Source organism: Hemicordylus capensis, chromosome 2, assembly GCF_027244095.1.
Source record: "Hemicordylus capensis ecotype Gifberg chromosome 2, rHemCap1.1.pri, whole genome shotgun sequence".
NCBI classification, from domain to species: Eukaryota; Metazoa; Chordata; class Lepidosauria; order Squamata; family Cordylidae; genus Hemicordylus; species Hemicordylus capensis.
In genome coordinates this window covers 29,305,509-29,320,589 of record NC_069658.1, presented here as the reverse complement: position 1 = coordinate 29,320,589, position 15,081 = coordinate 29,305,509, and the positions used below count along the sequence as shown (strand labels likewise).

The window sequence follows — 15,081 nt, the reverse complement described above, 5'->3', positions numbered from 1 at the left end:
AGCTTCAGAAATCCACCCCCCACTCCACCCATCCAAGGTTGTTAATATTCTCCTCAAGTCCTCTTCCTCATGCAACCATATTTTGGACCTGTCGGAATGGCCCCAGCAGCTTTCAAACAGACCTTGACTCCTGCCCCATAGAATGAGGGGTGCAATTAAACTTGGGCTCCGTTTTCACATGTAGCGTGTTTGATTTCTCTCTGGTTGATGTCTGTATTGTATTTGTTTCTTACTTTTTACAACCCCAGCCTTCCAACAAGGGGCTCAAGGTGGCAAATATAACCTATCCCTTTTATCCCCACAACAACCCTGCGAGGTAGGTTAGGCAGTGAGAGTGGGACTGGCCCAAGGTCACCCAGTGAGCTTTGGAGCCATAATAGGGATCTGAACCCAGCTCTCCCTAGATAAGGTCCAACTCTGGAACCACTGCTCCACATTGTACATTTGATGATTGGAAGTGGAGGGTGGGCTACACCAGACCTCTCGCCTCCCCCTGCTTTTCTATGCGATGGGGCAGTTCTGCGTGTTTAAATGCAGAATTTCTGCCATCACGTCTAATTTGGCCCTGAGTGTGTGAGCTGATTTGGTTGAGCAGCCCTGCATTTCAGGTAATGAGAGGTGAAATTGAAGTTCTGCTGGGATCTGTTAACAGATCTGTTGTATCTGTGATTCACACATTCCCTTGACATTGCACATTCAGTTGCTGGAATGCATGTGTGAATTACTCATTTTGAGGCAGGCATGTGCGTACGTGTGCATGCACAGGTAAGCAAGCAACAAAGAATGCTTGCTTACCTGTGGAGCAAGATATTTGCAGGAAGTAGGCAGGTGAGGGCTATTGGGTTGCTGATCAGGGCAGACAGACGGGCCAGTCTGGGTGGCTGGTTTAGAGACTCACTATATAATGTGGAAGATCCACTGGTCATTGCCGGCATCAACCTGAGAACCATTGCCATAGGTGCAACTTTTCAAGATAGTGCTCTTGATTCTTCGAATCTGTCACAGAGATATCTTGGATAAGTCTTGGAATGAGAAGATCTTGGGCTCAAAGCCACTCTTTAGTGCGTTCAGTAGGTGTGTTGTCCCTTATCTTTGACTTTGAGGTTTTGTGGTTGAGAGGAGAAGTTTGTATAACCTCCCTGGAGGATGAATGGGATAAAATGTTGGTACTCAAGTATGCTTTTACTATACTAGAATATACGCCTCCCCACAATCAGCATCACAAAAATGGTCTTCCCTCAAAAATAGATGTATTTCAGATTCTGACTCCTGCTCTCTCGCTTCTCTTGCTAGTGCTATTATTTTGGTTTTGAAGATGTGCAGTACAATCCTATATGTATGCTTACCTGGAAGCAAGTCCTACTGAGTTCAGTACGCTTACTCCCTAGTTAGTGAGTTTAGGATTACAGCCTAAGAGCAGTTTCATAAATGCAAATGTGTCAGTTCTGTGATTCTCTCCATTATCTAGACCAAGAACATTTCCACATGTGAGGCTTTAGGCTGCCTTTCAGCTTCTCTTGTGTGATGTAAGTAAATGCATGGCTGGGTTTAGTGTGGGAGAGAATGCAAATGAGCATTGGGGCCAATGTCCATTTCACATTTCGCCTTGCAAACTGCTTGAAACAAGAACCAGTTTAAGGGTTGTGTGTGACAATGATATACCTATTGCCAGATCAAAACGCCAATCAATGACAGTAGTATGTTGCGGGAGGGAGGGGCTATGTTAAAGAGGTGGTGTGTGTGTACGTGTGTGTGTGTGTGTGCCATTGTGCTCCAGATAGGTGCAGTGGCCTGGAACAAGGGACATGACCTTAAAATATGGAGCACTTTACAGAAAAAAGATGTCTGCTAATTTGGGAATATCAGTCAAGCTCAAGGATGTAAAAGCATCCATATGGATAGCCAAGGTAGCTCAAAATTCACAAGAGCTAGAGAAAGGCAGTGTGCATGACTGTTAGAGAAGCGAAGTATATAATTTTAATATTCGCTATTAATCTGCCTCTGAACTACTAGTGTTTAGTGCAGAGTGTCAGCGGGGTGTGTGTTTGTGAGAAAAAAGGTAAGATCAGGTAATTTCTCAGGGGAGGAAAATATTCTAAGATGTTCTTTGAACAATTACCTGATTTGAAAAGAACTTGCCTGCAATAACATTTTGGAGAGGAGGGGGAGAAAAAAAGAGAGAGGGGAAAAATCCTTTGTATTCTGTGGCACAAAGGGATGGATTCTCTGCTAACTGCTAATTGAAATCTAATATATGCTAATTGAAATCTAATACATGCAAATAGGTTAATTACGCTGACACAGAAAGTGGAGAGCTTGCTGATCCGAGATGTGTTTATCTGGCTAGTTAAATTTAAAAACAAAAACACACGATTGTTGATACCTCAAGCATTGAATAGTTCAGCCATGGGAAGTGGGTTGAAAGGCCTGAGGTTGAAAGACAGATGCCAATACCTTAGGGGAGGGCCCGGTTGATAGCACAGCACAGACTGTGCTTGTGATAGCAGCAGAGGATGGCTATCTGCGGGTGGATGGCATTTCAACTTGCTCTTGGAAAGACCAAGATGTTTCTAAAGAAATATGCCGTGGGCTTGATGCCACCTTCAGTGCTTTGCAGTTCAGTGGGCACTGCAATTCCCTATTGATTTGGAAACAAGCAAAATGAAAGACAATTGGATGCTCATGGGTCCCTCTCTATTGTAACAAGAGAAGTACAGCTTGCTTTCAAGAGAGGTTCTCAACCTTTCAGATCATGGCTCAACTACCGACTCTGGGTTTATGGGGGTGGGCTGGCTTTGGGCAGGGTAGCATCAGAGAGCTCCTTTGACTTGCAAGCTGAGTGTTCTCTCTCTGATCTTTCTGCATGCTGTGTGCAAAGTAAGAAAGGCAGTGCTGTTGGGCTCGTGGGGCCCCTGTTCACTTTGCTGAATGTGTTTGAAAACACCCCTGGTCCCATAAGGAGAATCCATTCACAATCCACGCCCCCTTCTTCTGTTGTTATATGGACCTGTTCTCTCTTGCTCCTGAGGGCATGACTGCAGCCATTAGGTTATTTATTTATTTATTTATTTATTTATTTATTTATTTATTTATTTTACCTATTTTTATACCGCCCAAAACTTACGTCTCTGGGCGATTTGCAACAAAATAAAAACAACATTAAAACATTTGTTAAAAACAAAAACAAGAAATTTAAAATATGGCAATTTAAACATTTTAAAACAATATTCTAAAATAACATTAAAAACAATCAAAACAGTATCAGTTAAAAGCCTGGGTGAACAGGTGTGTCTTTAAAGACTTTTTAAAAATTGTCAGATATGGGGTGGCTCTTATTTCACTAGGGAGTGCATTCCAAAGCCCCGGGGCAGCAATGGAGAAGGCCCATCCCTGAGTAGCCACCAGACTAGCCGGTGGCAAATGCAGACGGACCTCTCCTGATGATCTCAATGGGTTGACATGACAAGGAAGCAGATTTCAAGTTAGGTATTTAGGTAGGAGGAATTTCCAGTGTTGTTTAATCGTGGAACAATCTGCCTTGCACAGCAGTGGGCTCTCCCGCTCTAGAGGTCTCCAAACAGAGGATGGCCATCCGTCAGGGATGCTCTTGCGTGGTGTTTCTCAACTGCTGGGCCGTGGACTGGTGCCAGTCCATGAGGAGTTGAGTGCCGGTTCATGCTGGTCCATGAGGAATTAACCCCCTGTCAAACCAGTTTTGAGCCCGTGGGGGCCATCACCTCTGGGAGCTTTCCAGAACTCATTTCTAGGCAGGCAGCCCTGGCTGCTGGGATAACGTTCATTTCACTTCCTCAAAATGAACGCAATCCCAGCAGCGAGGCCTGCCTGCCTAGAAATGAGCTCCAGAGAGCTTTTGGCGGCGGCGGCAGCAGCAGCCCCCACCGGCTCAAAATAGTTTTGGGGGTGCCTGGGGGGTGGGAGCGAGGCGGATGACCTCTTTACTAACTACTGGTCCAGGAAACTGTGCATGTATCAGTCCATGACTCCAAAAACATTGAGAGATGCTGCTTTAGCAGATGTCGTGCTCTAAGCAGGGGGTTGGATTAGCAGACCTTCCAAGCTGCCATGATCCAACTCTAAAACTCTACGATTCTACACATGGATGAAGGCTCTTTGCTGCCTGGCTGTGTGTGGTGTTAATCTACTCTCCAATATCCTGAGGGTGCCGGTTCGAATCCCCACTGGTACTGTATCAGGCAGCAGTGATATAGGAAGATGCCGAAAGGCATCATCTCATATGATGATGGAGGAGGCAAGGGTAAACCCCTCCTGTATTCTACCAAAGAAAGCCACGGGGCTCTGTGGGTGCCTGGAGTCGACACTGACTTTAGAGCCAGCATGGTGTCGTGAGAGCCAGCGTGGTGTAGTGGTTAGAGTGCTGGACTAGGACCTGGGAGACCCGAGTTCAAATCCCCATTCAGCCATGATACTTGCTGGGTGACTCTGGGCCAGTCACTTCTCTCTCAGCCTAACCTACTTCACAGGGTTGTTGTGAGGAGAAACTTAAAGTATGTAGTACACCGCTCTGGGCTCCTTAGAGGAAGAGCGGGATATAAATGTACAATGAATGAATGAAAATAAAATTTATTCTGTCCTCCAATGACTTAGATTGGTTGTTGTTGTTGTTGTTGTTGTTGTTATTATTATTATTATTATTATTATGGATAGGGCCAGTTACTCTTCCCCTGCTACATAAGAAGAATCACCATATTAAAAGGTGCCTCTACCAAGTTAGCACTAGCAGGGGTAAATGTTCTTTTGGTTAAAGATATGCTAGAAAAACAGAATTCTCTCGCAGTATGTGATTAACAGTTCAAAATATACTTCAGCAGTTGCCGTGTCTGAGATATCAGGCAATAGGCTGCACAATCACAAGATGCATCCATTTTGCACTTGGAGATTTAACTTCTAGAACAGGGATGGCCAATCGGAGACTTTCCGGCTGTGGTTGGACGACAGCTCCCATCATCCCCAGCCACAATAACTTGTAGCTGGGGATGATGGGAGTTGTAGCCTAACAACCTCTGGAGAACCTCAGGTTGGCCAGCCCTGTTCTAGAGGCTCTGGGGTGGAAGGTGAGCCCTGAGAAATGACAATGCTGCTAGTGACAAATGAAATGAACAAGTCATCCTCCAGAGCAAAAAAGGGGCAAACTGGGGACAGTGTTTACTAGGGAATGAATGGTAGGGGCAACTTGCTAATGAGGAGGGGTGTGGTGACAGCATCGCACACAAATATGGGGTGGACAAATATGGGGATCCTGCCCCATTTCCACTGCCCACAGGCATTGCCTCACCCACCGGCTGTTCCCCATGCTGCCCACCAGTGTTCCCTCTAAGTAGGGAGGTGAAACTGCAAAAAGGTCCACGAACCCCCCCGGACCGAACCGGCCTGGTCAGGTTCGAGTCCAGTACGGGCTCAAACCGAACCGGGCCAGCCAGTTCCGTGCACATCCCTACCTCTAAGAGGGATTCCCAGATGTTGTTGACTACAACTCCCAGAATCCCCAAGCAAAAGCCACTGCAGCTGGGGATTCTGGGAGTTGTAGCCAACAACATGTGGGAATCCCTCTTAGAGGGAAGAGTGCTGCCCACCACCTTTCCTTTCCCTCTTTTTGCACTACTGTAGCTTCTGAGGAGGCGGGGAGATGGATGGGGTTAAAACCCTATCCATCTCACCTGCACTCAAAAGCTACAGTGGTGCAAGAAGGTGGCACATGAAGCACCACCTCCCTGTTCTCCCACTGTTGTAGTTTCTGAGCCCGTGTGGGCATCTATGGGTTAAAAATCCCATCCATCACCAGCCATGCTAGGAAGCGACAGTGGTGCAAGAAGGGGGAGGCAGGGATGGAGGTGGGCTGAACTGTCCTCTTTACTAAGCAGGGTCTGCCCTGGGTTGAAGTTGAATGGGTGACTGCAAGTGAGCACTGTCTGCTGTAAGATATTCCCTTTAAGGGAGGTGGTTGTGGCTGAGGGAAAGAGTATCTGCTTTCATGCAGAAGGTCCCAGGTTCAACCCCTGGCATCTCCAGGTAGGGGTAGGAGAGACTCCTGTCTGAAACCTTGGAGAAGCCGCTGCCAGTCTGTGTACACAATACTGAGCTAGATGGACCAGTTGGACATGATATGAGGCAGTTTCCTAAGTTCCTATATCCACTGAGTTTAAAACAGCTAGAGAAGAGGAGAAATCACTGGGCATATGTCATAGGAACATAGGAAGCTGCCATATACTGAATCAGACCATTGGTCCATCTAGCTCAGTATTGTCTACACAGACTGGCAGCAGCTTCTCCAAGGTTGCAGACAGGAATCTCTCTCAGCCCTATTTTGGAGATGCCAGAGAGAAACTTGGGAACTGGATGCTCTTCCCAGAGCAGCTCCATCCCCTGAGGGGAATATCTTACAGTGCTCACACTTCTCATCTCCCATTCATATGCAACCAGGGCAGACCCTGCTTAGCTAAGGGGACAAGTCATGATTGCTACCACAAGACCAGCTCTCCTTTTCCTAGACCAGCTCTCCTTTCCCTAAGTGTCCATTGACTCAACTTGCCAATGATGAATCACTGAATGGTTTTCAAGCCCTATGCTTTTTGTTTGGCTGCTGATTGACTTGCGGCATTAATTTCCGAAAACCTCCCCTCTCCATTTAACCGCGTTTTGACTATCCCCTATCTTTATCTTAATCTGTTAATTAAAATTTTGATCAGCTGAAAGCTAGACAGGACAGTCCCCCCAACATGACTGGATGAAAGCCAGGCCAACTGCACAAGCAACCCAGAGCTGTCGCTTGCAATGAGAAGTGGAGAGCTGCAGCGGAGACCAAACTGAGCTAGGTGGGGCCAGTGACTGGGCTTTGTAGCAGGGAGCTTCACTTGGTTGCTTTGAGCTGCACCTGTAGAAAGTAAGGTCATGGGCTCTGCCAAATATGCTGCCGGGTGGGATTGCTTGCGGGGAGGAAGGCTCTTACCTGCCTCCCTGTTTTACAATCCAAGTGAGCCCCCCCCCCACACACACAAATGTTATAGTTATAAGACAGACTATTACGGTCATTGGGGCTATTCACATGACCAGGGCAGGAGGGAAGGCAGGGTGTAACCGACCTTTCTCCACACGATTGCTCTTCGTTTCTTCAGTGCCCATATGACCTGCGCTGCTGGGAGAAGCTCGGATCAACAGAGACTGGGATTCATTTTCTTGTCCTCCAGATATCCCACAAGGCACCGCATGATGTCTTGGGGGATTCTGCCATCAGACAGGCACTCTAGGTGCCCATCTCTGTCTCTCCTTGGGCTGTGTGTGTTCTGAGTGGCCGGATCAAGGCTGCGCTTGCTTCCTTAATCTTGGCTGAGAGCCCGGCTAGGGAGTGGGATTAGGTTGGGTGGGAGTGCCAGGATCCTTGCATATCCTGGTGCTCCACACGAGCAGCCTATCCCAGGCTAGGCTGCTTGTGAGAACAGCCTCACTGGCTTACATCCAGACTAAGTTACTGGTGAGTGCTTCAATTAAAACTAATAGGACAAGCAGAGGCACTCTAACCCCCGGACCTTGGGGACCTGGCTCATGGCCTCCATGGTCCAGGGGTGCCTCTAGTGGATTAGGGGGACTTCCTGCAGTCACCCCACATGCCCTCCCCACCACTGCCCTGCCTCCCCACCCCACAGAAAGTTACCTTCCTTTAGCATGGCCAGACGGTGAGGGGTGAGTCGAGCAGGCCTCCTCCTGCCTCGTGGCAGTGGCCAGAGCAGTCCCTGGGTGCTGTGGGCTTGTCTGGCCCAGGGATCCTTGCAAAGTGCAAGGACTGTGAGATGAAGGGGGTTCTGAGTACCCATTATGAGCCTTAAAAGTACCTCCAGGGGTTTATGTACTGGTTGGGGACCACTGCCATAGAGGATGCTGGAGCATGCCCCAGCACCAGCAGGTGATCTGGAAGGTGCATGCCAGGATGTCTCACTCCAGAGGTTCCCAGACTTGAGTTCCTGGAGGTGGTTGTTGGAGTACCCCACCTGGAAGTTGTTCACACTTTTAAAGTCCTTTAACTTGCATCTCCTCCGGAATGGGGGGGGGGTGCATTCACATATCAACCAGATTTACCCTGAAGTCCCTGCAAGTTATCAGGGAGCAGTTCATACACACTTTGTGTTTTTCACAGTGCACTAGAGTATAGCCAAATTTATATCCAGGGGGAAAAGGTCCATTACTTGTGTTGGTTTTTTTGGGTAACTTCGAGTTCTCAGCAAAGCCTCCCAGTAAACTGTGCAGTAAAGCCTGCTGTGTGTAAAAGTCCCTGCTGTTGCCACTAATGTTCTCTAGTCAATCTCAAAGACTCCTCTGGTGCACTGCTGGGGTCATGCATTGCCACCACCGGGGCTGGCAAAATGGCTTCCAGTCAGCCCTGGAGAAAACCAAACAAATACAGCCTTTGAAGCCTTCCCCAAAGAACAATGACTAGAGAGGATTCGGTAAAGGTGTGGACTGTTCTGGTGAGCATGACAATGTCCATTTGAGTGACAGGGTGATTCTGTTCCAAAGTCAGCCTGCAGTCTGATGCCGTTAGGAATGTTTCAGAGTACCTAGCAATGCATAGGATCAAGCTGCAATTAATATATGTCCATCTGACCTTTCAGTTAATTAAGCCCTTGACTGGGATGTCAGCAGGGAAACTGCTGGTATTCAGACTTCATAGGAGCATAGAAAGCTGCCATGTACTGAGTCAGACTAGTGGTCTATCTAGCTCAGTATTGTCTACACAGACTGGCAGTGGCTTCTCCAAGGTTGCAGGCAAGAATCTCTCTCAGCCCTATTTTGGAGATGCCAGGGAGGGAACTTGGAACCTTCTGCTCTTCCCGGAGTGGCTCCATTCCCCTTAGGGGACTATCTTGCAGTGCTCACACATCAAGTCTCCCATTCATTTGTAACCAGGGTGGACCCTGCTTAGCTAAGGGGACAAGTCATGCTTGCTACCACAAGACCAGCTTTCCTCTCCTTCCTTCTGGGGTAGGTTGTCCTGGCTACATGATAAACCTACTGAGCTGTGCCCACCCAGTTCCCTTCCCAAGAGCTCTTGATCTTTCTCTCTGTGACCTGGATTCCACCTAGGTGGCTAGTTTGCCAGCCCAACATTCATCTTTGGATGTGGTGACCTATCCTGCAATGCGTAGCCTTAGATTGTCAAGGACAGGAGAGGGTGCCCTTCTATTCCTTGCAAGCTACCTTTGGAGTTATTTATTTCCTCCTCGGTGGACAAATGTGTTTAGAATGCAGATTTATTATCGAAGCATGGTTCTCTCTGTCCCAGCAATAGAATTTTGATTTGTTTTTTCCAGCATAAAGAACATTGTTCTTAAATTTGACACAGCAAGAACAGGAGAGGAGAATTGAGTTGAGAACTTGAACGTTATCTGCATCTATTCTTTACAGGAGAAAAATATTCATGGGATAAGTTATCTTTGCCTCCCTAATGGATTTGTCTTGACTCTTTCAATCCTGAAGATGTTCTAGGGTAATAGAATATTGGTGGTTTTCTGATAAATCACTGCGGTTTGCATGTTGCTTGTTATGTGCTCTGGGAATTAGATAAAGGCAAATGGTTTGCATTCGTTTTGAGCATTGGGGGGCTGCAATCCTAGGCAGGCTTACTTGGGAGTAAGCTCAATTAAACTTAGTGGGAGTTAATTCTGAGGAAATTTAGATATGGTTGGGCTTAGTGGCAGAAGGGCCATACCTTAGTGGCAGAGCACACACTTAGCAAGCATATTAAATCTCTATTATTGCCAGTTTAAAAAGGATCTCATGTAGCTGGGGGGCCAACCTCTTCTCTAGGCCCCAGATACCAGTCAGAGTAAACAATGCTGATCCAGATGGACCAATGGCTTGACTCAGTATGGCAGCTTCACATGTGGTGCCAGATTTCGGCACAAGCTAAGTAAGCTACAGCTTAGGGCCTCACATTATGACGGGCCTCTGAATACCCCCCAAGGAGACTAAATCTCAAGTTTTAGATAATTGGCTAAAAAATAAAGGAGAAAGGAAACAAAGATTCTAAAGCAGACATCATTGTTCCGCTAAGACAAAAAATACTTCTATGGCTACCCAGTTATAAAACGCTGGGTTTATAAATATGTCTAGAAATAAATGTAAATTATATCAAAATGTTGTTAGACCTGGGTCCAGTTTAGACCAACACCCACCACCACAGCTACAGGCAGCATTCACCTCTTCAGACAAATTCTGCTGTAACCATGAGCTGCGTGGCGATGGGCAGGGGTTAGTGATGTGCGGGGACTGGACTTCTGACGCATTTTGTACTGTTATGGGGCCTTTTAAGGTTCACATCACTTAGGGCCTCAGCATGTCATGATCTGGTCTTGTTCACCTGTTCATTCCTGGGTGGATACAATACTAACAGGATCAGAAAGTGTAGCACTGACAGAAAGCCCCAACAGCAATTTCCTGGAGTGGTCCAGTCTAACGCACTGTAGAGGATATTGCAGCAAGGTTTTTCTTTTCAAATTTAAACAGTGTCAGACTTTGCAAGAAAACTTGTTGTTCCATTTTGATGCAGTTAAAATGACTGTTCCAGTAAGAAATAAATAGAGACCGTTTCTCTTCTGTGTCACATAACACCCCAGGTCTATTTCTTCTACACACATGCTCTGCTCACTTCTTCATTTCTGTGATGTCCAGTACCTCAATCATCCACTAACTCAATGCAGATTTCAAGTGCTGAGCAAGAATGATCTTTGCATCTGCTAAGAGTGCTTGCAATAATAATAATCTGATTGACCCTTGATAAACCTCTTCCAGAGAGTTCAGCATTGAAGTTAACCAATCAGATGTCGAGCACCCATCATTTCAGAAATAACCTCTCAAAACTGGATCCAATAAGCCTGAATATGATTACACATCCCCACCAAAGATTAATCCAGAGCAAGGATCTGTCACTTGCCAAGGTTAGAGCCAGGCTCTCCATCGTAGAAACAGAAACATGACTGGCAGGGCCCACAAATTTAGGTTTATCTCACTAGCTAGCCATTAGTTTGGTCACCACCAATCCCCTCTCTTTCCTTGGATATTTTTCTGGAATACGGGCAGAGGTTTTAGAAGAGAAACAGGTCTTCTGTCATTTGGCCAAGGGTATTTAAGAGGAGGCAATGGTAAACCCCTCCTGTATTCTACCAAAAGAAAACCACAGGGCTCTGTGGGAGCCAGGAGTTGAAATCAACTTGACGGCACTTTACCTTTATTTAAGAGAGAACACTTTCTCTTTTTGTTTTGTTGGAAGCTCCAGTATTCCTTGTGCGAGTGCGCAGGGCATACTGGGGAGACCCCTGGAGCTGGGAGGTGGCTTTTCGCCTCCCCTCTGGGGGTCTACTCATGAGTGGCCGTGGAGCCACGCCTCTCCTAGCCTGATTTTTGCTGCTCGTGAGAATAGCCCCACTGTCGGTTTTTGAGCGTGCAGGTGCAGCTTGATGGGAGACAACTGAAAACAAAATTGAAGAAAGAACATCATTCTAAAATACAGTAAACTTTCACACATGGAGGTGCTCAGAATTAAAAACAAACAAACAAAACAGTGAATCAACAAATTACATCTTTTAATGAACTTTATTCATAATGAACTATGTTTATACCAAACATTCGGCCATTAAATATTGCTAAAAGGGCAGGACAGAAATGGAGAAGTGATATGAATGCATTTATGCTCTGTCCACATAATTTGGTACCTAGATTTTTTTTTTTGTAACCAGAAAGAAAGGGTATAGATCACATGGATCTATAGGAGGAGAGGTGCTCTTGTAGAAGAAAGCATGAATTCTCCCCTTTGCTGAGCAGGTTCTGCCCTGGTTTACATTTGAATGGGAGACTACATGTGAGCACTGTAAGATATTCCCCTTAGGAGATGGGGCCACTCTGGGAAGAGCAAGAAGGTTCCAAGTTCCTTCCCTGATATCTCCAAGATAGGGCTGAGAGATACTTCTGCCTGCAACCCTGGAGAAGCCACTACCAAGTCTGTATAGACAATACTTAGGTAGATTGACTAATGGTCTGACTTGGTAGAAGGCAGCTTCCTATGTTCCTAAGGACAGAGTCTGTATATATACAGTTTGCATACTTGATGGTTCTGTGCTTGATCAAGATGTAGAGGTTGGGGGCAGAGCCAATGGTCACAATCCGACCCCACCTTCCACCCCCTCGCAAACGCTCATTCATCCACTTTGGGCCATTGATTGAAAAGGGCTGTTATAAAAGCAAGTTTGACATGGATGGTATGGAGTTAGAACTGAAGCCTTGAGGTCTGCCCATTATCTGGGCAAATAACAAGGTTGTTGATTCTGGCTGAAGCGACTCCTGCCTATTTCCCCCCAAAATTTTCACAAGGTTAAGCCATTAAGCTCTCCAAGGTTACTTGGATATGGATGCTGATTCCTAGAGACACCAGGCTAGTCCTGAAAATTTGGCAACCCTAGTAGATAACAGTTCCTGCCAGGTAAGTAGTTTGCAAATTTGCCTTTCAAAGCTCTCCTTTGACACATCGTACATGTAGGCAGCCAGAGTGGCCTGCAAAATATGTTGCCTTCTTTCTTTCTTTCTTTCTTTCTTTCTTTCTTTCTTTCTTTCTTTCTTTCTTTCTTTCTTTCTCTCTCTCTCTCTCTCTCTCTCTCTGTTTTTCTTTCTTTCTTTCTTTCTTTCTTTCTTTCTTTCTTTCTTTCTTTCTTTCTTTCTTTCTTTCTCTCTTCTTTTAAAAAAAGTCATTTGCAAGGTGGAATAATAGCACACACCCTGTGAAAAAAACATACTAGGAGGTATGTGCTCCCATTTTTCGGTTGTGTGGAAGCAAGGTAGGAGGAAAACCTGGGTAGAAGTGATTGTGTGGAAGCAAGCATAGGCGGATTACCCCAGAGGCAATTGCCTACGGTGGCGAATTCTGGGAGAGCAGCAGATCTTGGGGCGGGGAATAGTTGTTTCTTTAAAAAAAAACATTTAAAAGTGCCGCTGCTGGTGACGGCGAAAGATCCACCCCACTGCCACAGCGAGGAGGGTAGAGGTCGGTGGTGAGGATGAAGACTCCCCCCACAGATGCAGCACTGTATTTTTTGTGATGTTGCAGAGAAAAAACATTCGAAGGGCCTCTTCTTATTATGGGGTGGCACAATTGCTACTTCCTCATGCCACCATCTCCTGCTGCTTGAATAATATAACAGCCGTGCATGAATCCTATTGAGTGGACTGATAGCAGGGCAACCTTCCATGCAATCACCACCTTCCCTACATCCTGGGAGGGGATGTGGTGGCATAGGAACATAGGAAACAGCCATATACTGAGTCAGACCATTGGTCCATCTAGCTCAGTATTGTCTTCACAGACTGGCAGCGGCTTCTCCAAGGTTGCAGGCAGGATTCTCTCTCAGCACTGTCTTGGAGAAGCCAGGGAGGGAACTTGAAACCTTCTGCTCTTCCCAGAGCGGCTTCATCCCCTGAGGGAATATCTTGCAGTGCGCACACATCAAGTCTCCCATTCAGATGTGGCCAGGGCAGACCCTGCTTAGCTATGGGGACAAGTCATGCTTGCTACCACAAGACCAGCTCTTCTCTCCCATGACTTGCTTGTTCTATAGAGACATCCGTGCCTCCCTCATCCTTCCATTGTTAAGCAAGTATCCAGGCCGTCTGAGCCAATTCTACAGCTCCCTGCTACTCTCTGGTTCTAAGCCTGCCATCACATATAGCGTCGCCAGGTACTGTGCGGCTGCCAGCAGCATTCATCGACAGATGACGGGCAGTGAGCCCTACCAGCCCTAATCTGACTCCCGGTGACTCTGGGCAGGCCCTGCAATTGCTGACGCACCTCCCGTTTAACTGCTCCTTACAACCTCCAATCTGGCTGTTTTCCATCACTCAGGATTTTATATATTTCTCTCTTCCCATGTCCTTTAACCTTGTTACAACTTTATCACCCCTCTTTTTAAATGCTTGTTATGCATTATTATGACTTTTACTGTTTCTCAGGAGTGATTCTATTTTTACTATTTTTAGCCCTTACAGTATCAATATATGTAATCATATATTACAATATATTTAATTTTATATGTAATCACTTTTATCTATTCTCACTTTTAACATGTAATCGTAAATTGTATTAGTAATTGTATAGTACATCTTGGCTTCTAAATGTGACAGACAGATTTTAATAGGAACTGTCATTTTGGTTTTAGATATTCTTTCCTGGATACTTTTAGCTACTTTCTCTTTTAACATGTATGTATACTTTATGCTGGTCTGTGACCATAATAAAGATTGATTGATTGATTGGTGGTATGAAAAATATCAGTGTCACCAGTCTGTTCCACTTGATTTCCTATACAGGCACAGGAATATAGGAAGCAGCCTTATACTGAGTCAGAACATTGGTCCATCTAATTCAGTATTTTCTACACTGACTGGCAGCAGCAAGGTTTAGGCAGGAGTCTTTCCCAGCCCTACTTGGAGAAGCCAGGGACCTTCTGCATGCAAAGCATCTGCATGGAGCTGTGGCCCCTAGGGGTGTGCACAAAACTGCCTGGTTTGGTTCCGAGTTCAAACCAGACCCAAACCGGACTGGGCCAGTTTGGTTTTGCCCCCCATTGACCCCCCCATTTGTTTAGGTTTGAGAGGTTCATCAAACTTTAAAAACATTTATCGTTATTTTTCTTTTGAACTTACCCCCTCCAGGGGGCATCTCTGAGGTGGCAGAGGGTGGTCCGCGGAGGTCCCCTGCCGCCAGCCTTCCTTAATGAAAAAATTGCCCAGTTCTGGCAGTCTTCGGCCCTTTCTGGGCCTGTTCCCCACCGTGGCGGTCATTTTGGAGGCCGCTGTGCATGCGCAGTTGGACCCTGTTTGGCTGTGTCATGACCCGGGTCATGACTCTCCAAAATATGTCCCAACCCTCAGGGTCAGATTTAGCAGTATCACAATTGACTTCAGAGCAAAGGGGAGATGGATGAAAATTGCACCTTCCCAGAAGCATGTGCTATGTTTTTGTTGCACCAGCACTTTCTTAACATAGGAGCATAGGAAGCTGCCATA

The 15,081-nt window shown here is 46.2% G+C and overlaps 1 protein-coding gene across 1 annotated transcript in view; it reads left to right on the top strand.

The window, feature by feature from the left end:
• Positions 1–15,081, top strand: part of PLCXD3 (phosphatidylinositol specific phospholipase C X domain containing 3) — a 113,253-nt gene that overhangs the window by 521 nt on the left and 97,651 nt on the right. The gene's annotated exons all lie outside the window — the stretch shown is intronic.